Source organism: Pipistrellus kuhlii, unplaced genomic scaffold (genome assembly GCF_014108245.1).
Source record: "Pipistrellus kuhlii isolate mPipKuh1 unplaced genomic scaffold, mPipKuh1.p scaffold_m20_p_17, whole genome shotgun sequence".
In the NCBI taxonomy this organism is placed as follows: Eukaryota; Metazoa; Chordata; class Mammalia; order Chiroptera; family Vespertilionidae; genus Pipistrellus; species Pipistrellus kuhlii.
In genome coordinates, this window is record NW_023425482.1 from 7,348,085 (window position 1) to 7,371,012 (window position 22,928).

At 61.0% G+C, this 22,928-nt stretch overlaps 1 protein-coding gene and 1 long non-coding RNA gene across 6 annotated transcripts in view; both read right to left on the reverse strand.

Moving 5' to 3' along the window:
• The window catches only part of GSE1 (Gse1 coiled-coil protein), a 402,534-nt gene that overhangs the window by 48,384 nt on the left and 331,222 nt on the right, over positions 1–22,928 (reverse strand). The window lies entirely within an intron of this gene.
• LOC123652476 lies at positions 4,212–5,841 on the reverse strand. Its single transcript, XR_006741840.1, has 2 exons — positions 5,645–5,841; positions 4,212–4,849 (listed from the first exon to the last, which is right to left on the reverse strand). It is a non-coding gene; the product is annotated as an uncharacterized LOC123652476 (long non-coding RNA).

Consider the following 22,928-nt stretch of genomic DNA (forward strand, 5'->3'; position numbering starts at 1 on the left):
CCCACACCTTGGCTTCCCCTGAGGGCCATGTAGGGTTCTGGAGAAATTCTTTAAAAACCCGGAGGCCAAGGGCAGAGTGGAGTCCATGTGGGGCCTTGGTTCTGTCCCCACACCCTGGTGAGGGGACGGGATGACAGAGCCCCTCATCCTCCATTGTTCCCATCTGACCAGTTTGGGACACAGGTCAGTTTTACCCGTATTCAACTTTGTGAGCACACGAGTCCTCAGAGAGTTGAGTAGTAAAAAGCCACACATCACAGGCAAAGAGAGTTACAAAACTGCGCTCAGGGCACAGGGGGCGGAATCCACTCATCCCTTGGTTTTCCGCTCTCCCTCTCTCCTATTACCAGCTCTCTGACTTCAGGCAGGGAGAGGAGCCCCAGGGACCCCCGTTTCTCCTGGCTAGTGGTTATGGGGACGACCCTGACCTTGAACGTTAGACCCATCTCAAGGGCAGACGAAACAGAAAGTGAGACCACCACCTCCGAGTACACACAACAGCCCGGCACCTCTGGGTGCAGAGAGGGACATGCCCACCTGGTTGCTATATCCGGGAGACAACTCATTAACCCAGATCAAGACCTGCCGTGGCATAGACAGCCACACCGTGGGATGGCGTCACACGAAGGCATTTGTCCTTCTTGTTACCAAAGGGCTGAGTGGCATGTCAGGGTGCCCAGGACCCCAGGAGTGACGACTGGAGTGAGCACAAAGGCAGGCCTCTCCCCTTCGGCTCGACACACAGGTTTTCCTTCGGGACGGCTTAACCTGTCCCACATCAATACTGCCCTGACCAAAGCTCATGGATCAATTTCTTTCATTGTTGCCGGTGGCCACAGACCTATCGTCTGAGCACAGTGAGGGCAGGGCTGGGGGAGGGGCAGCAGTGTGAAAAAGTGCCTCCCTCCTCCCAGACCCAGGGTGCAGCCACCAAGGTGGCTGAGAAAGGTACGTGTGCATGGGCACGTGCAAGCGTGTACGCACAAGTACGGTTTTGAGACCCTGGCAGCAAGGGGCTAATTTGGCACCTGGAGCCTTTGGGTCTTGGTGGGGAAAGAGGCAGCAGCCCCTCCCCACCTCAAACACTGCAAGCTGCAGGCTCAGGGGCTCGGGCCGTCTTCTGGGCCTCTGAAGTTACAATGCCAGGACACTAGAGTCACGGAGGTCAAGGATGAACTGCTGGCTCTCCGTATTGGCAGGACTGAACCCACGAATGCAGCGAAGGCTTCTATATCTCCACGGGCCACAGCTGGGAGGATTGCTACAGGGAGAGGGTCTATGTCATCATCTGTCCCTGTGGGATGTCCCCACCCAGCTCTGGCAGCCTCAGCGCCACTGCAACGTGCAATTCCTCATGCACAAGTCAAGTTCTCCAGCTGGAGGAACCGGTTCCAGAATTAGAAGGTCTGGCCGGCACGCCAGACAGACCCAGAAGCCACCCGTCCAAATATAACTCTGCACTTGCAGGCCCTTTAGCAGAAAGGCTCCGGCTCACCTGGGCCAGGTAAGGAGCGTTACCGTCAGGCCGTTACCTCCGGTGCGTACCAAGGCCAGAGTCACCCAGGGACCTGGCCGGGGGTTGTGGGTAATCAGAAGCCTCCATGCCCACTGTTTTTCCACTGCCGCCCCTAGCGAAGCGAGGGCGCCTGGTCCCAGGCTCTAGCTCACTGGATCGCCCCAATCGATTCTGGGGTAGAGAGAGCAGATTCCGGCTTCCCAGGGGGAGAAACTGCTTGCCCCCTCCCCAGAGCAGAAGGCCCTCCTAGCTCACGTCTGACTGCAGTCACCTGGGGCGGGGAATTATAAACACAGACATCTGGGCCCCACACCCTAAAAACGCGAGCTTAACTGGTCACAAGTCCAGCCTGGGCCTGGGGGTTCCCCCGGTGACTTTGAAGTGCAGCCAAGAATAAACACTCTTTTCTCAGCTGAAAGCCACCTTGTCAGAAACCCCCAGGTCCCACTGGAGCCCCACAAAGCTTCTTCAGCTTCAGCCAGCTCTCCTCTGTCCCACAGACGCTTGCAAACTCCCTGCCCTCCCCTTCGCGCCCTCCCACTTTCCTTGCGGGAGCTTCCCCCGTGAACTTGGGAACCTGCTCAAAGCATCAGGAGGGGAGGGCCGGGGCCGGGACAGGGAGCCCTGGGATTTGAAGCTGACTGGAAAATTCCAGATAGAGGAGCAGCCTGAGCAAAGACACGGCCAGGATCAAGAGTCTGAAGGGCCGTGGCTCCACCCGGCAGGCGCTAGTGAAGAGGCTGGTGGGGCGGAAGCTGCAGACTGGAGTTCAAGTGCCCCAGGACCACTCTGGACACACTCCCGTGTTACCTGCCGGTGCGCCTCCCGGCAGCCAGTGCAGGCTGGGTTCACAGGAGGCGCTCGATAAGGTCTCACCGCCAAGAACACTCTGAAACGCCACCTCCCGCCTGTGGTCTTGGCTGGGGAGAAAGACCAGTGCGGGGAAGTGAAGTCAGCAGCTCAGAGACCCACTGGCTCTCTGCAAGAGGGGAGGAATTCAGCCTAGAAGGGTGGTTGGTCCTCAGCGCAGTGTCCACACGAACTGTCACCCCCAGTGCGGGTCCCTGCAGGTTCAAAACACGGCTCTCCCACAGCCAGGGGAGGGGGCAGGCGGCCTCGCGCAGCCCTGTGGCTTGGAGACTGCCGTGTTGCCATAACAGAGGCAATTAGCGTGTTCTACCACCCAGCCCCAGCCTGGTGTGGACTCCACGTAACCCAGGCTGGGAATTCCAAGCCTTCAGATGGGGCCAGGAAAAACCGGCCTTGCTAGCTGACTCCACAAGCCCCTGCGAGTTCCCGGGGCAAGGAGAGAGGCAGCAGCCACGTCTTGCTCACCTTCGTTCTTTTGGCAAAGCAGGTAGGAGCCGTCAGTACCCACCCCTTACGTAGGGGCCAGGACCTAAGAGAGGGGAAGGCGGGCACCTCAGAGGGCTGGGGAGGTCTCTAGCCTGCAGATGCAGGACACAGGTTGGCCACAGAGAGGTGCTATGGAGACTCTGCTCACAGGGGCAGGCAGCTTCTCTTCTGAAACCACAAGGCTCTCTCTTCGACCTGTTTGTAGCCCCTGAACTTCCCCCAGACAGGGAAGTCACTGGCAGCTAGAGGACAGTTTTGCAAAGGCCACTGGAGCTCCCAAAGGAGCCCAATCCTTGCTGTGAGCTCTGGTGCCGGCCCCCACGGGCCTGGGCCTGGGTTTACTCATCTGTCAGGGGACTGGTTCCTGGCCCAGTCTGTGCGTTAGAGTCACCTGGGGGAGCGTTGAGAACCCCTCCTCTGGCTTAACTGGGTTTGCGAAGACGTGGTCACCGGCAGTTTTCAAAAACCAAGTCGGGGGAATCTATCAATCCTTTTCAACTCTGACAAGCTAGGCTTCTGAAAGCTGTCGCCTGCAGGTCAGGACGTGCGCTATGAGGAACAGCCTGTTGGCCTTGTTCAGAGCCTGGCCCCGCAGATATGACTGTGACTGGAACCAGGACAGGCCGCCTAAGGCAGGGCTGACCCCAGCTGGGTCCCACCTGGCTGCTCGCCCCGGGGCTCACAGGAAGAAAACACTCTGGCTGGTTCTAGCTGCCCCATTTCCCCTCCTTGCCGCAGCCTCCTGCTTCCAGACAAAGCGACAAAAGCCAACCCCCCACAGGCCATCAGGGCCCCCATACCTTCCCCCCCACCCCCACCCCTGGCCGGTTCGAGCCGCTGTGACGTTATCAGTGTAGTTGCTTTGGCAGAGACCGCCTCCTGGGTGCTGCCTAGTCCTCCGGGGCGGAGAGAGCAGCTGGGATGACACACAGCTGCCAGTCGGAGCCCGCACCCTGGGCCCCTCACCCGTGGCGTGGCCCAGCTGAGTCAGGTGGCAGCCTGCGCCTCAGGTTCCGCCATCCTTGCGGGTGGAGGTGGCCCGTAAACACAGGATGAGCCACGCTTGCGTGCCTCAAGCCTAAGGAACAGGGAGGGATGCCCAGAGGCGGGCTGCTTACCTGCCTCCCCCCCCCTTCAGAGTAACCCTCCACCCCTTGCCTTTTAAGAATCCAAGGGGGAGGGCCCAAGTAGCCAACTGGGTACCTATTTCAGTGTCCCACCAAGGCCTTCAGCTCCTCCATCCCAGTCTTCTGGAGAGCCAGGAGGTTCCCACAGAGAGTCCATGAAGCCTTTTGTTCCGGCCTCTTTACAAAAGGAGCACCCCCCCTTTTCCTTTTCCTCGGGTGGTCCCTCCCGGCTTTTGGTTTCCAAACCCTAACCTGTGTGGGCCCCAGATAAGGCGCCGCAGGGGTTAACAAGGGCTCAGTGTATGTAGACGCACTCTGGAGACAAAGGCTAGTTTACAAACAAGAGCCAAAGGGACTCAACCCGGCTGGTCTCCACCACCCAGCTGGGGGCGGCAGGTGCTCCGGGCCGGGCACGCAGCTCTCAGAACGTCAAGGGCAGCGCTCCAGCGGCCCCCCCAGCCCATCGCGGGGAGGGGGCCGGGCCCTCCGCCCCATGAAGTGGGGGGTGGAGCGCATCCCTTCCCCCAATCCAAGGAACCCTTTTCCCGCGACCTGAGCCTGGAGCCTAAGGGATCCCCCTTTCCCCCCACCCGGAGCTCCGGAGGAGGAGGAGGGGCGCGGAGCCGGAAGGGGAAGGTGGGAGGGCAAGCCCGACGCCCGCTCCGCCTCCGCGAAGGGAATTTAATTAGCCTGCCGGCGAGGCGGGCGGGCGGCCGGGGAGGTGTCTCTGCTGCTGCTGCAATATAATTGAATCGGCTCCACTCGGTCGGGCCCTTCGCCGCCCATCAGCGCCGCCGCCCGCCCGGGAGGGCTGGGGGCGGGGAGGCGCATCCAGGCGGAGCAGGAAGGGCTGGGGAGGGAAGGGAAAAAGGGCAGTGCGAGCGGGGGGCGGCGGATGCGATCACCCTCCCACCTCCGAGGCCGGGCAGCCATCTTCGGAAAGCGAAGGGGCAGGGAACCGCTCCGATGAGGCGGGGAGGAGGGAGGAGGGAGGAGAGAAGTGGCCGGCCCGGGCGCGCCCTAGGGAGGCAGGGCGCGGGGGTCGGAGACCCGGGAGGCTGCAGCCCCGCCCTCCAGGCGGTCTCCCCACTCCGAGGCGAGGGGGAGGGGAGCAAGACAAAAAAAAGCCTAAGCCGCGAGGCCCCAGCGGGTGAACCGCTTCTCCGCTCTCCCGCGCCCCCCCCCGCATCCCCCCACGCGGCTGCCGCCGCCAGCACCTGCCGTGGCCCCCCCCTTGTCCCCTCCCCCGCCGCCGCCGCCACAAAGTTTTCACTCCGGCTCCCGAGCGCCGACAGCTCCCCCAGAGCCCTCGTGGGGCGCCCCCTCCGCCCCGAGGCGCCCCTCACCGAACACGGCGACCCAGCGCGCGCCCCGCGGGGGCCCGTGTCCCCGCCCGGCGCCAGGCCGCCCAGGCTACGACCCGCGGGTGGCGGGGGAGGGGGGCGCTCTGGTCGCCTGCCCGCCCGCTCCCTCTTATCAGGGCTCACACTCCGGGGGAAGTTGCCCGGGAGCCGTTGGCGGCCACCCCCGCGGAACCCGCAAACTTGGAGAGGAGACGCTGGGGGACTTGGGGAAGAAGACGGGAAGACCCCCTCCCGCCCCCCCCCCCTGCGCCCCCGTCCCCTGCCCTGCCCGCCGCTCTCACCTTTCATGCCAGGGCCCCGCCGCTCCGCCTCGGCGGACACATGCTGGAGCCACCGCCGTCCAGTGTTTGTCTAAACTGCTTATCTCACCCGGGGCTGCGCGGCGGCGGCGGCTCGGGCCGCTGGGGAGGGAGGTGGAGCTTCCGGGGCCCCGGCCAAGAAACACCTGCTGCTGCTGCCGCGGCGGCCGCGGAGGACACACCCAGCGCGACGCCGCCCCCTCCGGGCCGCGGGCGGGCTCGCTCCCGGCGCCCTGACCCCGGCGGCGGCGGTGTCGGGTTTCAGCCGCAAACACGCGCGCGCGCGCACCGACGGGCGCCGGGGACACTGGCGCGCGGGCGCACCCCCTCCCCCGCCGGGCCGGCCAGGTGAGCCGAGGACACCGGCGGCAGGTAGGGGAAGTGCCGCCCTCAGGTTCCCGGGGGGCCGCCTGGCTCCACGGCTCAGAGGTGTCCGAGACCAGCCGCTGGGTCCCCAAAGCGGGGCGCAGTCACTTCCAACAAGCCCGCCACGGGAGCAGCGCCCTCGCGTGCCTGGTGACCGCTTCCCCGGTGCCCAGAGCAGTGCCTGGCGCAATGGGCGATCGGGCAAACTCACATGCTCTGGAGAGCGACTTTCGGGGCGTGTTGGCAGGGGGAGGGGCACGAGATAGGCTGTGTGCATGTATCCCTCCGACCCCCCCCCCAAATGCGTGACCTTGTTGCCCCACCATGAAAGGGTTGAATGTTAAGAACTTGGCCTTTGCACCTTCCTCCCAAAATTCTAGGCACTAGCCCCTCTCCTGTGTGTGTGTGTGTGTGTGTGTGTGTGTGTGTTTAATCCTTTTTTAATCCTCACCCGACTGTATTTTTTTCCATTGATTTCTAGAGAAAGTGGAAGTGAGGGAGGAGGGGGAGTGAGAACAACACATCGGGGCTGGGGAACCCACGAGGAACGCGCCCTTGCCCGGGAATCGAACCCGCGGGGGTCCACGCTCTAACCATTGAACAACCGGCCCGCCCCCCGCCTCCCTCCTCTTTAAGTAACTTTTGGGAAGGCCACAATGTCCTCCTCGCGGCCGGAGAGTCCCCGGAGGAGGCGCCGCTCAGCCAGAGAGATCATTAAGTAGCTGGGGTTGCGGTCAGAGGCGAGGCCGCCCGCCTCCAGAAACTGGCAAGGCCCAATGGGCCTGCGGCCGCGGCGCAGCGCCTCCCTGCTCCTGGCACCCCCGCACCCTACCTCACCCAGGCACTTGACGGACTGGAATGACTCAGGGAGCGTCTTGGCATTCCTAGGCACCCACGGGCGGCACAGCGGGTGACGGCGGGCCCCGGCCTCCCCGTCCCTCCCCGGCCTCGCCCCGCCCCCCTCACACACCCCTCCCCCGCTGGCCAGTGCCGCGGGGGAGCCAGGAGCCAGGGCCCACCCCCCCCCCCCCCCCGCCTCCCGCCCCCCGCGTCTCCAGGAAGCTCCTGGTTCATGCCGCAGGCTTCCTGCAGAGACAAACCCGACCTCGGCGTGTTCCAGCGCCCCGGGCCCTGACCCTGAGCGCGGCCAAAGCTCTCGGCGAGGCCTCGATGCCCCCGGGTCTCCTCCTCGCACAGCCTCCTTTGAAAACCCTCTCTAATCTACAGCTTGCATGCATGCTTCTAAGCGGGGAGACAAACAAGCACACCCCCGCCCCCCCAAGCGGCAGCCCAAGCGCCGCGCTGCGGGTTTCAACTTTCCGCGCCTGGTGCCAGCCCGCGCTCCTGCCAGCCCCAAACCTGCCCCGGGACATGCCCGCGCCGCGCTTGGCAGGAGCTCACGCTGCCGTCCCCGCGGGCCCAGCCACCCCCGCTCTCCGCCCGCCCTCCCTCCCTCCCTCCGCCTCCCCGCGCCAGCCCGGACTGCGAGGGGAGGGAGGGAGCGCTGGGCGCCTGCCACCCCCGATCCATCTGTTCCCGGGGACGCTGGCGGGCCTGGAGCACTGGGGCCCACGCCAGCGCGGTGCAGAACCCGCCGGGGTGCCCTCTAGGGGTCGAGGGGCGCCCCCAAGCCGCCCATTGTCCTGGCCCCCACCTTATACCGAGTGCATGCTGGGGCACTTGGGAGTGGGGGCGCACACGGCCGGACTCCCGCCTTGCAAAAGGCTCCTGGCCGACCACAAACGAAAAGGGAAACGGACTCGGGGGGCCGTTACTAGCTCCTACCTGCGGGCTCCAGCCATTCCTGGCAGGGCGCGGGGAGAGCGCCTCCCCGTCACCACCCACCTCGCTCTGTTGGGTCTTGGCCTCCTCTGGATGCTTCTATGTACCCATAGCGCGGCCTCCTGTAATTCATACCCTGCCGAGGCCGGCAGATTCACTGCGGCCTGGGGGAGGGGGGGAGTCAAGGGGGGGGGGGGTTGGAGGGGATGGAGTGGGAGAGGCTGGGAGGAAGACTTTGGGAGGCAATTCCAACTGCTAGCCTAGGGCCTTAAAAACAAAATATAAAACCCCATGGGTCGCTTCCAATCCTCTCCTACCAGGACTGCAGCCCGCGGGGGGAGGGGAGTAACATGCAAATGAACAGCTCACACCTGGCCCGGTGTTTCCTCTTCGCCTGGTCCCCAGATCAGAACACCCTGCCTAGGCCCAACCTCCCCTCCCCTGGACAGGATGCTCCCACTTATTTCCTTTCATCCCCGGGGAGGCCTCGGTAGGGAGAGGAGTCGATTCTCCCACCTGTTTGAGGATGACCACACTGGCCACACAAATTTGTGGGAAGGGGACCACTGTGGGTTACATCATTTAGCTAATTTCTGGGGTTTGGCAGATCCCTCCCTTCCCCGTAGACATCTGGTTCCACGGGACTGAGAGACGGGTGGTCGGATCCCTCGGATCCCGTTTCACAGATGAGGAAATGAGGGCTCAGAGTTGCTCAAGGTCACGTGCGCTGTCTGTGCCTGGAGCTGCTATCACCTGGAGTCTCCCCTACCCAGCACAGCCGACAGAGGCAGTGGGATGCTGCAGGAACCCCAAACGACCGCTAGAGGGAAGTAGCGAGCCGGGTGTGCGCGCCTTGCCCAGAAAATGCTGGCGGCCACCGGCTGGCTGGCACAAGGGGAGATGGATGACACTCACTGTCTGTGCGCCAGGCCCAAGGAAATTAGTAATCCCGGAGCACGGCCTCCAAGTTCAAGGGTGGGAACTGCTCCCCTGCAGTCGCACGCTCCTTGCTAACGAGGTTTGTAGCTTGACTCCTAATTTCCCTCTACCGGGGGCTCAGGCTGGCTGCCCTCCATTTCTCTGTAGGCATGTTCCTTCTCCTCTCTCCTCAGCAGTTCCCACCTTGCAGCCAGCCCTGAGTCCTTTCTGGGCAAAGCACTCCCTCCTGCACCTTCTCCCTCATTTCCATTTGCCTGCAAATCTGACAGAGCAACAAGGTTTTAAATGAAAGGGCAAGGTGCTGGGGGGGGGGGGGCAGTCATACCAGGGGCTGTGGGGACATCTCCAGGAGCAGGGACACCTGTTTACCAGGGTCCTGCTTCCTCTGTGCCAGGGGCAACAGGATGCTGTGCCTGCTTTCCCAAACCCCAGACCCCTACCACCCTGAACGGTGCCTCCAAGAGCAGTCCAAAGGCCCTCACCTGGCCCTAAGCACCTACTCAGCTGGACCCCTGCAAAATCCAGCCCCGCCTCCACAAGCCCTGGGACCTGGGAAACCTACAAGTCCTAAAGGATGAGAAAGCCCTCCGGATAAGCTCCAGGAGCCCCCTCACACCTGCCCCCTTAGGCTGGGAACTGAAAAAGGGGCCTCTGGCATGGATGCCCAGAAAGGATCTGATGAGGGAGGCCTGCCACCAAGACGGAAGGCATGTAGTTTGCTCAACTATTGTGGACTCCGTTGGCACCAGCCTTCCCAGATACAGAACGAGAAGTGCCAGGTTGGCCTCCAGATGCCCAAAAAGCCTAGGGCAACAGACACGAGCAGGAGGTGCTGACAGGCGGGGCACTTAGAGGCAGCAAGAAGGACAGAAAGGTGATTTGGCAACTTAACCCATCGCCACCACCACCACCCCCTGGGCCCCTACCTAACCAGGAAAGGCTCCTAGCAGAGTAGACACTCTCTGTGTCTGTGTCCCCCACCGAGTCCCAGTGCGGGTGGACGGGCCCTGGACACCAGGGAAGGGAGTCCCGCAGTCCTGCTCTTTATCCTCCTGCGTCCCTTTGGGGTTAGCAGGACTCACCATCTGTTCCCCACCCTCCCTAGCTGTTCCCAGCACCCAACGCCTGCATGTCACCTTTACACCACGGCCTCAGCCCCTTCCTTCAGCACCTGGACCTGGACTCCAGGAAGGGGAGGAAGGGAAGCTCACTTCTGCCATTTCCCAAACATCGGGCATGTGCCCAGGCTCTTCACTTCCGGCCACTGAATCCTCAGAGGCCCTGCCAGGTAACCGGCATGCCCTCCATTACAAAACCCAGCGAGGAGACCTGAAAAGGGTAATTTGCCCAGGACACACACACTCGCGCCATGCCTGACCCAGGCCCTGACTATCCACCCATACCAGGCAGCGCCTTTTACCGACCTGCTGCAGGCAGACCTGGCAGGGGCGTTACTGGTCTCAAAGCATTTTCAGGGCTAAGACCCTCAGCAGCTGCCCTGGATGTGTCCGAAAATCATTCTCCCATTCTGGGGGATTGTGGGGATCCATCCCTCAGAGCCTGGCACCCCCACCTTTGCACAGCTTCTCTCTGTGAGTGGTCCACCCACTCCTAGGCTGCAAGCCCCACCCAGGGGAGCCACATCCAAAGGGTAACCCCCCACCCCCGGGGTCCCAAGAGCTGAGTGGCAGGGGATCTGCCCAGTGCCCTCCTTCCCCCACCACTTATAATATATTCCCGGGTCCCCGTTCTCTTGCCAGCAGCTATCACTGGCCCAGAAATCCTCTCCATTCTTCAAAGCGGGGCTTACATCTTATCTCTTCCGAGGAGGCTTTTCCCATCCCGCCTCTGGAACTCATCTCCTCCAGCTGCGGAGTCCCACTCTCAGATAGCGATCACACGGTGCAGTGGGTCCCACGGGTCTTAGATAATGGCGCGCATGTGAAACAGACTCCCAGGCCGCCCTGCTGAGCTACTGTCTGGGTTCAACAAGCTGTTCGGGGGCGTATCCAGGCCTCACTGTGACTGCTGGAGCCCCAGGGAGTTTATAGTGGGTGCTCTGGTCTCATGGCCCGGACACAGCCCAGCCACCGGGCAGAACGGCTGAATGGATACACGGAGAAAAAGAACCATGGCCGAGGAGAGAACAGAGACCCTCCCTCACCAGGCCTGGTGCAGGGAGTGTGGGGGGTGTAGGGGGTGGGCACCCATACCACCTCAGCCACTCTCCAGGACCCAAGGTCACCTCCAGGGGAGCAGGCATGGCGCAGGCCTGGCAACCCCTGGGGTGAGGGCACAGGCATCTCTGCCTCTTAACCCCGGGCCGCCCCAACACTTCCTGCCCTTTCAGCACCGCTCCCAAGCTGCACCCAGCACCCAGCTGCACTCCTTTACAATCAGTTAACAGCTGTTTTGCATAGATTTTCAATTCTAATTGCCTTGCTTTGTGAGCACCGCTGAGCCGAGCCTGGGTGAATGGGGAAGCCGCAGCAGCGCAGCGAGAAAGCTGGCGGGAGGGGCGGAGGGAGACACTGGAGGCACTAAAAGGAAGCCAGTGTGTGCCAGGCCGGCTGCTTTTATTATTATTTTTTTAAATAAGAAAAGAATTCCCCTGCCACTAACTGCCCCTGCCCCTGCCCCAGCTCCTGCCTCTGCTACTGGAACCTGGAATCTGAAAGATACCCCCAACCTTGAGTGGGGGGGGGAGATGACGTCGCCCACCCCTCTTTGACCCGGGCTCCCAACCCGCCCCTGCACGGTACCCTGATGGACAGCTTCCAGCTCGGGAACCACCACAGGGGCCTTCGCTTCCCTCCCCCGTCAGCCGCTCCCCTCTCCTCCCGCCCCCCCCAACCCCCCCAGGCTCTCCAGTACCCTGATACGGGAAGCTAATTGGACAATAAAGTTGAGCAGCGAGGAAACGTGCTCTCTGGAGACAGCTGGCATCTATAAAAGAGAAATATTTGCATTTAAAACCTTTAAACTTTAAATGCAGGGCCAGGCCAAGGCTGGGAGAGCGAGGAGGGAGGGAGTGCTCGGTCCCTCGGTCCCTCGAGGCAGGGAGGCCGCACAAGCTGCTGGGGATCCTCAGAGCCCCTGAGGATGGTCGTTCCTGACGTTCTGCCACCAGTGACCCCCACCCAGGCAGGATTCCAGTCGGCCAACGCTAGCCTGGTGGCCTTGCCACAGGAGATGCACACCCCGCTCCCCCCCACCCCCATCCCCACCCACGTAGGATCTCAGGTGTTCTGTAGGGTTCCTCAGATCTTTCCAAACTGAGCTTGAGGATCAGGGCCCCACACCCTCGGGGTGGCCTGGCTGAGCCCATGCCCACCCCCCCTTGCTGCCTGGGCAGAGCCCCAGGCCCCTCTCCACAGTCTGTCCCTCCCCCCTGGCCGCTGGCTTCGGAAGGGAAGGGGTCCCTGGCTGACCTCCAGTGGCCCAGCGCCTGTCCCCCCTCCCTGACCCTTCCCTTAGCCTCCGCCATAGTCAGCGCCACCCCCCTGCCCGGAGGAGGAGATGGAGACATTACTGGTCTTCCAGGGCCCCCAGGACACCCCTCCAGGCTGCTCTCTGGGGTGAGGGGGCCGGATTCTCATTTCCTCGCATGCCTACTTCCCATTTTTCATGTTGGAGAGAAACCTGGCTGAATTTCCCCGCTGTCAACGTTGGTGATGTAAAGTCAGCCGAGAATATGTCCCTGAGTGGTCTTGTTCTGGCAGGGTTTTATGAAATCGCAGAGGACTCACAATCCTCAGGGAGAATCCCACCGCCCGGGCAGGCCTGGGCGGAGCGGGATAGCCGGTGCGGACTCCCGGCTCTGCCTTCCGGGGCAGGAGTGGAAAGTTCCGGGGAGGGCGGGGGCGGGAGAGAACAGTGGCCAAAATCAAAGGGCACACGTGTGATGTTCAACAACGTCGGCGAAGCAGAAACCACGCCAGGAACATCCCCGCTCTCCCGGTGTCACAGCAGGCGTTCTCTCCTCCTCAGACTTCTGTCCCCATCGGGGAACTAGCTTGGCGGTCAAGGCCAAGCTCAGCTGTGAGACTCTCAGTTTCATCTCACTCTTCCCCCTACAGCACCACCCTCTCCAGCCACTTAACTACTTCCTCACCCTCGGCAGGCTCTCTCACCCTCTCTTCCTAAACAAGACGGCCTGGGCCTCTGCCTAGTAACCTCATTCAACGACCATTTAAAAGGCAAATTTGAGACGTGGCTTCTGAGAGCCCACGCTGCATTTGGGAGGGACTGTGTGGAGGGGAGAGGGTTGACGAAGGACAGGCCGCTGGGCTGAGCCTGCCTGACCACCGCCTGGCTGGCCAGCTGTTGAGCTGTAAGCAACCCGCCCCTGAATCCCCCTCCCCCCCCATTTCAATGAGGACTATCCAAGATAACAGACTACAAAGAGCCTCGCACAGTGCCTGGAACACAGCTGGAGCTCAACAGAGTTACTTCTGTTTGGTGTGAGGAGGAAGCAGATGGAAGGGCAGCAGCAAATAGCAAAGTTTAGGAGGAAGTGCCCACCAGCACCACAGCAGATGGGCAGGAAGGCCAGTCAGCACCATCAGGGTGCCGGGGCCTGGCGTGAGGTGGGGTTGAACTGGTTCGCTCTCTCTCACACGTCCTCGAAGGAATGTCCTTCTGTGCCCTCCAAGTCTCACGCACTTCAAGAATCACGCCAGCACTGACCTGAGCCCCGTTCTGGTCCCGCTGGCTGAACCCCGGCAGGTCCAGGTTGCCAGGAGAGCCACAGGGAAGGCCCCAGCAAGCCCCTGTCTCGAGCTTGTGTTTTTAATTTAACGTGGACAACATCCAAACAAGCTTCCTGCTCAGAGATGTGTCTTAAAAAAATCACCCAAGCAGCCCGAATGTCCCCACAGGTAAATGGCTACACAAATGTAAGTCTATCCATACGGAGGGATATTAGTCAGCCATCAAAAAGGCCGAAGTCCTGATACACAGTCCAGTATGGACAAACAGTGAGACCTGAAAACATAGGTCCACATAAGACCACGCACATGGACGTTCATGGCAGCATTATTCATAACCGCCCGAGGTGGAAACAATCCATCAACTGACCATGGATCTAAGAAAACCGGCAGTCTATCCATGCAATGGAGCCTTAGTCAGCCGTAAAAAGGAAGGACATGCTGATCATGCTACAGAACGGGTGAAGCTTGCAGACTACGCTGAGAGACAGAGGCCAGACAGAAGACCACATACGGTATCATTCCATCCACAGGAAAGCACAGGAGAGATGAATGCAAGCAGACAGAGAGGATGAGTGGCTGCCAGGGGCTGCAGGGAGGAAGGAATGGGGAGTGACTGCTAATGGGTATGGGGTTTCCTTTCGGGGTGAGAATATGTTTTGGACCAAGATAGAGGTGGCGGTTGTACGCCATTGTGCACATGAAATACCACGGAGTTATTCATTTTAAAAATGGTTCGTTTCATGTTATGTGAACTTCACCTCAATTAAAAAAAAAAAAATCCAATCTGCCCTAGCTGGTTTCGCTCAGTGGATAGAGCGTCGGCCTACAGAATGAAGGGTCTCGGGTTTGAATCTGGTCAAGGGCACATGCCTGGGTTGCGGGCTTGATGCCAGTAGGGGGCGTGCAGGAGGCAGCCAATCAAGGATTCTCTCTCATCATCAATGTTTCTCTCTCCCTCTCCCTTCCTCTCTGAAATCAACAAAAACATATTTTAAAAGATCCGGGCGGAAGGCCCCTGCTGATCCTCAGGGGGTGGGGCAGGGCCTGAGGTTCCCCCCCCCCCCCGAGAGCCCCAGCAGCGTCCCCTGGAAAGCCCCCTTCACACCGCATTGCGTTTCGGACTCTGGAACTCTGAGAGAAACGAGTCGTGTTCAAGCGGATTTTGCTTCCAGGGCATTTTCCACGCTCGGCCTCCCACTCCTTCACACACACACACAGATGTACTCTGCTGTCTCTGTAGGCCTGACCTCCGAGCCCTCTGGGTGGGGGCTCGCAGGGTCCCCACCCCCAAAGCGGCAGGCCATTTCTGCCCTCATCGACAGTTCCCTGGCTCCAGGGGGAGGGCAGGCCCTGCCCCTGTGAGCACGGGGCAGCTGGAGGTCATGACCCCGAGAGGCACACACCTGTCTCCAGGCCGAGCTGCAGCCGGCTCCTGCCACCTGGCCGCCGAGCTGGAGAGGGGCCAGCTGTGACCTGAGCAGGCCTGCGGGGCAGAGAGGGAGCAGGGGGTGGCCCTGGGAAACTAGGCACTTCAGAAGTCATGGATGGCAGGAGAGCCCCCAACCCTGGACCCCTGACCTGAGGCCAACGTGAACCCTTAGGGGGGAAAGGCAAGAGTGCCTCCACAACCCCACACTCCATCTACCACCACAGGGGGCGCACTTCCGCCTCTGAGCCTGGACATCTTGTGGACATAGAAGTCTGGGGGAGGGCTCTCTCAACAGGGAACAGCCCCCCTTTACAAAGATTAACCAGGCACCCTCATGCTGGATGAGGGGTTTTCCTCTGTCTTCCTGGCCCATCAGTCAGCTCCGAGGGCAATGTGCCCATACCCCCACCCAGGCCACCACAGAAGGGCCACATGGCCAGGAGGGTACCCAGAGAGGCAGGGGGCACCCCAAGGTCCAGGACAGATCTGGGTGGGACTGGGCTGGACCCGATGTTTGAGCACCTCAGGCTGGCCAGGGCCCCTGGGTCTCCATTTACACCCACCCAAACTTGAAGGGATCCCCAGGAACTTATTGGGGAGGGGGGTGTCACATCCCCCAATATTCTCAGCATGATGAAAATCCTTCAGCGTTCTTTAAGCATCCAGGAGCCCCGAGGCGTGCACGCACATACAGGCCTGTGATTTGCACAGATTTGTATGGGGTTCCCACCCCCTCTCCTCCTGCCTTCAACCTACTGCCTCGGCGCCATGTGCCGCAGAGCCAGCCTGGCAGCAGCTGGGGTCTGCTGGGTGCTTACCGTGTGCCAGGCATCTGAACCCAGGAATCCTTACCCCAGAACCGCATCCCAATTCTGCCCTCCGGCCCGAGCCCCTCTCCCCCCCTAACTGCGCTCCTGACACGTGTCAGTATTACATACCCACCGCCTGTCATTAAAATCCTAAACTGTCACGTGAGCAACCACATCCCAGTTGCCTTGATGGTTCGCTGACTGGAAAAGCAACACACAGACCAGCATGCCCTGATGGGAGCGGTGCGCTGGCCCTCATCTGGCCTGGCCCCCCTGCAAGGCCAGCAGGAGGGGCCTGGGACTGGAGATTCGTCTGGGGACCTGGTCTCTCTCCATCTCACGAGGCTTCGAGGAGCCACTCACTCCGGCTCTCAGTGCACTTATGTCTTTAGAGCTCAGCCTCACAAATGGAAATAATCAAGGGGAAAGGATTACATTAAAAGCATCATTTTCTCAGTTGGAAGTTCTCGTGCTGAGGTTCTGGCTGGCTGCCTTAAGATCCTCTGGGGTGTCTGCAGGGCCCCCGAGTGGAAGGTCAGACTGGAGGTGCTGCCATATGGTGCATCTCCCCTGTCAATTTCTACCTGTGTGCTCCCACAGGGCCTTCGTTTTCCCTCCTGTGTGGCTCTTCTGGCCTCCGTCTGCCAAGCCCCCATCCTAAGACACCTCCTACCCAGGTGTCTGTCGCCAAGGGCCCCTCCGCAGGCCCAGCCTCCGCTGCCATGCCCTGGGCTCTGTGTCCCACGGTGACGGCGCCCCCATTAGGTCCAGTGTCCTCCACATCACCTTGTCTCTTCGTTTTCCTTACGTCTGTAACACCTGGCACACCCCAATGGCCGCACCACCTCCTGTGTCCCTTTCTGTGGGGCTGCTCCCCTCCGCCCCTCCTTCCCAATGGGGACAGGCTCCTCTCCTGCTTTAAGTCTCCCTCTTCGCCCCTCACGTCCTCGCACTCCCATTTTTTCCCATCATGACTTGCAAACGCATGTACCGGCCATCCCATTTCTAACCTCCCCACACAGGCCATTCTAGAAGCGTCTGCTGAACCCTTAGCCGCACAGGGCCCCTTCCCCGCTCTGCCGTGTCCTCACCCTCCCTTGACAGGTTCATCTAGATCACATGTGTCAAACACAAGGCCCTCGGGCCAAATCCGTCCCGCCAGGCCTTGCAATGTGGCCCGCACCGCGCTGTCATCACTGCACTCCGCTGTGTTTCCATCACAATGACAGTTTATGACTGTTCAGGAAACCATTCGGCCCGCGATTTAGGCTGGATTTTAGATTTTGGCCCCTTCTCTGATTGAGTTCGACACCCCTAGTCTAAATGAAATTAAGAAGCCCCTAGGAAGACACAAACCTCCATTAGCAACAAATGCTGCTGCATCCCTCCCACCCCCCCAAAATAAATAAATAAACAAACAAACAAATAAATAAATCAATCCCGCCAAAACCAGGATGCAGGAGGCGCCAGGAATGCATGCTGGAGCCTCTCCTTTTGGAATGCCCAGTGCCCTTTCGAGCTGAGGAGGGTGGTTTTTTCCCCATCAGCCCTTACGGAGAGTCCTGCATCTGGGATGCCACCCCAACCCCTCCCCCAGTGAGCAGCTAGAGTATTCTGCAAAGCGTCACCAGGAAAACACACGGCGGGGTTTTTTTGTTTTGTTTTGTTTTGTTTTAACAACTCCCTGATGATCTTAAGAGAAACACACAGGCACGCCACTGAGAGCCCTGCCAGCTCAGAGCTCTCGGCCGTCCCCACTCAACACCAGCCTCTCAGCCAGCGTTCAGAACAGTCCCCTCTCCCAGCAATGACAGTGACACAGAGGAAAGCTCTGGGCTGGCCTCCACCAGCGACTGGGATGACAGGTCCCGGCCCCTCCCCTTGGCCCACAGAGTATAGGACGCGGGCTCCCTCCCCTCCAGCCCAGACCTGCCTGGCTGGCAATTTGAGCCCAGGGTTAGCACAGCCCAGCTCAGGAGTTCTATTCCTGGCTCCGAGGGCACGTGGCTCCATGACCTTGGGAATGTCTCCACGCTGCCTGACCCCATCTGTTCCCCATCCGACGTGGCGGTGGCGTGAACAGCAGGGCCTGCTGGAGGCCGCCGTGCTGTTGTGCGGAGGCGACCCGAGTTTCCCTGGCAGCTGCACAGAGCTGGGGAGGACACGCTCAGCACACACCCGGGCCCCTCCCTCTCTCGCCGGCACGGGGTGCTCCCGTGTGGTCCCAGCTCCGGGAGCTCCTGAGAGGACTTTGTCCAGCACCAGCCAGACCACTGTCACAGGAGGGAGGACTGGCCCCCACCCCCCGACACACACACACTATTTTATAGAGAAGAGAGAGACTCCGAGCCCTGCCCGCGGGCCGGGGCGACCGGCTCACCTGTCCCACAGGTGACAAGCCTGTAAGCATCACAGATGGTGAGGGCTGGTGGGCGGGCGCTTAGAGGAAGGAAAAGGAGGAGGAGGAAGAGGGAGGGAGGGAGGGAGGGACCTGTGCTCTAAGTGTTTCTCCAACTCCTCCGCCGCCTCCGCCCGCTCCTGGCAGTTTCTCAGACGGAGGGCTGGCCGGAGGAGTGAAACGCGAGCGCCGGCTGTCAGCTGGCCAGGACAGATCTCGGACAGGAGGACAGGAGGCCGGTTCTCAAGACTCATCCACCGCTCTTCCTGTTAACCCCAACTTGGCCTCCACCGGAAGCGCCCGACTAAAACAGAGTATCGGCCCCCCGCCATGTCCATCACCCACATTCTAACTTTTCAGGGTGGGGAGGCTGGGGTGGAGCCCAGGAATGGACATTGACAACAGGTGGCCACAGGCCCGTTACACCAGCTCGCTTTGTCCTCTGACGCGTGGCACGACCCTCTTTTAAAAATGAACTTTAAATATATTTCTTCCCTGCCTCTCTCCCGCAGAAGAACCCGTGGCCACATCGCCAGCCTCTGACGGAGATGTGTTTATTATCGCACAGTTTTCCTCGGGAAGCTCCGGGTAACTGGAAGGGGAATTACGTTCAGAGAGAATTGGGTCCCCAGCGTAAGTCAACATGATTCATTTAACAACTTCTATCGGCGCACGGAGACGTGAGCGGGTCTCACCCAGAGACGTCCTCCCGTGTGGTTCCGGGAAGATTTAATTCACAGCATCCAAGGAAAATAATTAGGGGTGTCGGAGGATGGAGGGGTGGGGAGGAGCTCGGAGGCACCGCCTACGGCCAGATTACCCCAATCAGCATCACGGCTTTGTCACGGCTTTGGTGCAGGTGGCTGCACTGGCACGTCTCACATGGGCATGGCACATAGGAATGGGCCCACCTGGGGAGGGGGGAGCTTATGGAAGAACAGACCTCCAAAGTGGGACCAGCCAAGCCCCCGCTTCCCTGCATGGGGAGCTGCCCCAGCCCAGAGCATCCCTCTCTAGGGGGAGCTGCCCTGGAGCCGGGACACACGCTCCCCCTGCCCCCCTCCCCCACTCCCAGCCTTTGCAGCCATCCTCTGAGAGGGCTGAGGGGCCAGAGTCCATGGGGGGTGGGGTTGGTGTCCCCCTCGGCCACTGGTGTGCTGGCACTGTCTTCAGCTTGTTGTAAATCACACCGGCAATTCCTGAGAGAGGTCACGAGACCTCCCCACAGCGAGGCCTGCCTCACGGGGGTGAATCCTACACTTCACACTCCCGTTTGCGGAATGACTGCGTGAATGCACGCAGGAACGAGTGAACAAAGGATGCTCTGCAGCAGCCCTGGTGGTCCAGGGCACGCGGCTCAGTGGAAGAGAAACGTGAGAGGCAGTGAGCGAGCCCCTGCCGAAGGCCCCAGCCAGGCAGCCCGGCCAGCCGGGGACCCGGGTCCCCGGAGCCTCCTGGGTTCACAGATGGGGCCTGGAACACGGATAATGAAGACCCCTCCAGCGAAGAGCAGATGGAGAGGCTGACGGTGTGGGCAGGGAGCTCTGAGGCTCTAACCTCTGCCCACCTGCCCCGCCAGCCCCCTGGGACTGGGCCCAGGGCCTCCACAGCCAGCCTCCTGCCCTGGCTGTCAGGGCCTCTGGACCAGCCTGGGGCAGGCCAGGTCTAGGGCGGCCCCTGCTGCTCCCTTCCTTCCCTATGCCCCTCCCCCACTTCCCTTCCTTCTCTGCAAAGAAGTCAAATGTGCCACTCTGATGCATTAACCAACCCGGGTAATGAATGGCGAGAGTGTGGTGCACCAGCTCAGGCGGAGGGAGGGAGATACACGCAGGCCAGGCGGGACCCCAGCAACTGGGCAATTTTCCAGGCTCTGCTTCCAAGCCCCTCCATTCAACCCCCCTCCGCCCGGCCCCTCCTCCAGCCCCCTTCCCTCCCCCCGATAAGAGAGAAGCAGCATGCCCTGTCATCAGAACCGCATTGTTCTGGCCAGAAGAAAAAACGGGTCCAGCAGATGGCAGGTGTAACAAAAGCAGCTTGCTGTGGCCAAACCAATTATTTATCTAATTATGATTTACCACTTAACCACATGATCTTTCTGCAGAGTTGTGGGCAATTAAAACCAGGGTGACTATGTGGATTATGCAAATGGGCTAGAGCCCAGCGAATAAAATTGGAGATTAGACATTCACACAGGCAGGAGCTGGCACAGGGGCAGCCCTGGGGGGAGCAGAAGGGCCTGAGGGAGGGGAGACTCGGGGGGACAGGAAGGATGGGGAGCAGGAAGGAGAGAGAGAATGGAGGGGAAGAGATAGGGGGTGAGAGGGAGGAGGGAGGGGATCTGGCTGTGGGAATGTTCCTCCTCCTCCTTAGGCTGCTCCTACGTGGTGAGGCCCTGGGAGAGGGGTGAGGTCAAGGCTGGAGGCCCGACAGGGGCTGCAGAGAACCAGGCCTCACGAGGCCCCCGGGGGAGGCAGGGTGGACGTCGTGGCTCCACGTACGAAGGCCATGGGCAGCCACCCTCCAGGACTGTGAGCGGTGGCCGGGGAGCCGGGGGAGGGGCGAGAAGGGGACTGGGCACCTCCACTCGGTGACCTTTCATACTGGTCCCAGTCTCCGCACTCCGCAGTGAAGGGTTCCACTCTCTTCCCCGCCACCACTGAGACAGCAGGAAGTGGCCACGTCTTACAGATTAGGAAACGGAGGCCCAGGGAGGTTGCGTTCCTTGCTGAGAGGCTGTAGGGCTGGAGGTGGCTCGGCCAGGGAGCAGACATGGACATGGCGGGTGTTCCTGGCTGTCCCTAAGCCTGTCCCTTCAGAGGGTTGCTCTCGCTGGGCCGGAGGCTGATGGCCGGTCTGCCCGGTGAGGGCAGGTCTGTTTAAGTAGATGACAGCCATCAACAAGGACCCACTAGATCAGGACTCGAGACACCCAGGGTCGGTCCCAGCTCCGGGAGGGACCAAGAAGCTGAGTGACCCCAGGTGGCCTGTGGAGAGGCTCAGAAACCACCACCCACACCGGCTCCCTCTTCCTAATAAAAGCAAAAACGGCCAGAACCGGTTTGGCTCCGGCCTGCGGACGGAAAGGTCCCGGGTTCGATTCCCGTCAAGGGCATGTACCTTGGTTGCGGGCACATCCCCAGTAGGGGGTGTGCAAGAGGCAGCTGATTGATGATTCTCTCTCATCGATGTTTCTAACTCTCTATCCCTCTCCCTTCCTCTCTGTAAAAAAAATCAATAAAATGTATTAAAAAATAAATAAAAGCAAAAACGTACCACGTGCCCATGCTAGGCCCGGCTCCGAAGGCTCTGGGGGTCCTGCCCTCCACCTCCCAGCAACCTCGTGAGGTGCTGCTGCTGTTCTCATTGGCCGAGGTATAAAGAGGTCAGGTAACCTGCCCAAGGTCACACCACTGGCCAATGGCAATGCTGGGATTGTCATTCATTCATTCATTCATTCATTCAACAGATATTGGAGCAGCTCCTGAAATGCCAAGCTCTGGGCTGGATGGTAAACATAGGAACCAACCTAAGAGAAGGCCCCAGCGTCCAGGAGCTGCGTTCTGGTGCACTGAGTGGCCTTGCTGCATCCGCTGTGTTTAAGCAGAGGAGGGGGCTAAGGTCAGAAATGCTCCTCCCGCCCCACCCCTGCAGATGCCTGCAGCAGAGCCCTCCCCCAGACACACGGGAAGGTCCTGGTGCCACGGCGAGGGGGTCGGAGGGGGAAAGCCACGCAGAAGACCTGCTCCTCCCCCCACTCTGCTTCCCGGTGAGCTGCCCCGGCCCCGGCGTGGCCGCTGGCCACAGGTGCCACGCACTGAAACGGAAATAGACCAACAAGGAGAACTTCACTTTCCCAGTCACACGAATCCTCAATCATCACCAGTTTGGGCATCCCAATCCCAGATCTAGAACTTTCCATCCCCGTAAGTGGTTCCTCTGGACCTCAGGGGTGAACACGGAGCACCCAGAGCAGCGCCTGGCTGTTCCCTCGGGGCAGGAATGGATGGGTGAAGGGCCTCTTCTAAGAATCAGGTGCTGTGCACGGGAGCAGACGTCCCGGGGAAGTCTCAGTGCTCCCGGCACAGCGCCAGCCACCGGCTTCCCGGACCGAGCCTGCCGAGGACAGGCCGGGGCCCACCTCTGTGCCAGAGACCCCAGGACACAGCTCCTGGCCCCCCGGGGGAGGCCCTTCCCTCCGACAGCCAGGAGACCTTGCCCAGCACCATCCCCAGCCCTGGCCGGGTGAGGCGGCAGGAGGAGAGATGGCTCCCTTACGAAGAAGCCGATTCCCTAGCAGACTCTGCAGCCCTTGGGACCAGGGGTGGAGAGAGGGACATCCCGGGGTCCCAGACTCATCTCACATCCAGACTGGCGTCCTCCCCTGTCCTTTCCCACATCAGGCCCCCAGTTCCCATGTCTGTGTGGGGCAGGGGGAAGAGGGGGGAGGAGCAGGGGCTTAGCAAGTTCAGGGGAGACTGGCAGTTCCCAGGGTACCTCCCGGAGCCCGGAATAAACCAGCCCAGGGCCCTGCACGTTGGGGTCCGGTGCTCTCTGAGATCTGATGAAGCAAGAGGCCTCCTGCCCAGAGGGCTAGGATGACCCCAGTTGTGCCATCAATCAGAGGGGCTACCCACACTGGGGAGGACCAGGCAGGAAGGGCAGGTGGCTGGGCCTCCTCCCCAGCCGGGGCTCAGGTGGCCCTTGCGACCCAGGGTGTGACCTGGCTCTGGCCTCACACGCCAGGACAAAGGGACTGCCCCAAGGGCCTGGCCAGAGCCCTCACACCGTCCCCGGAAGGGCCCCCGGGCTTGTACTGTCCTCAGTCCGGTTC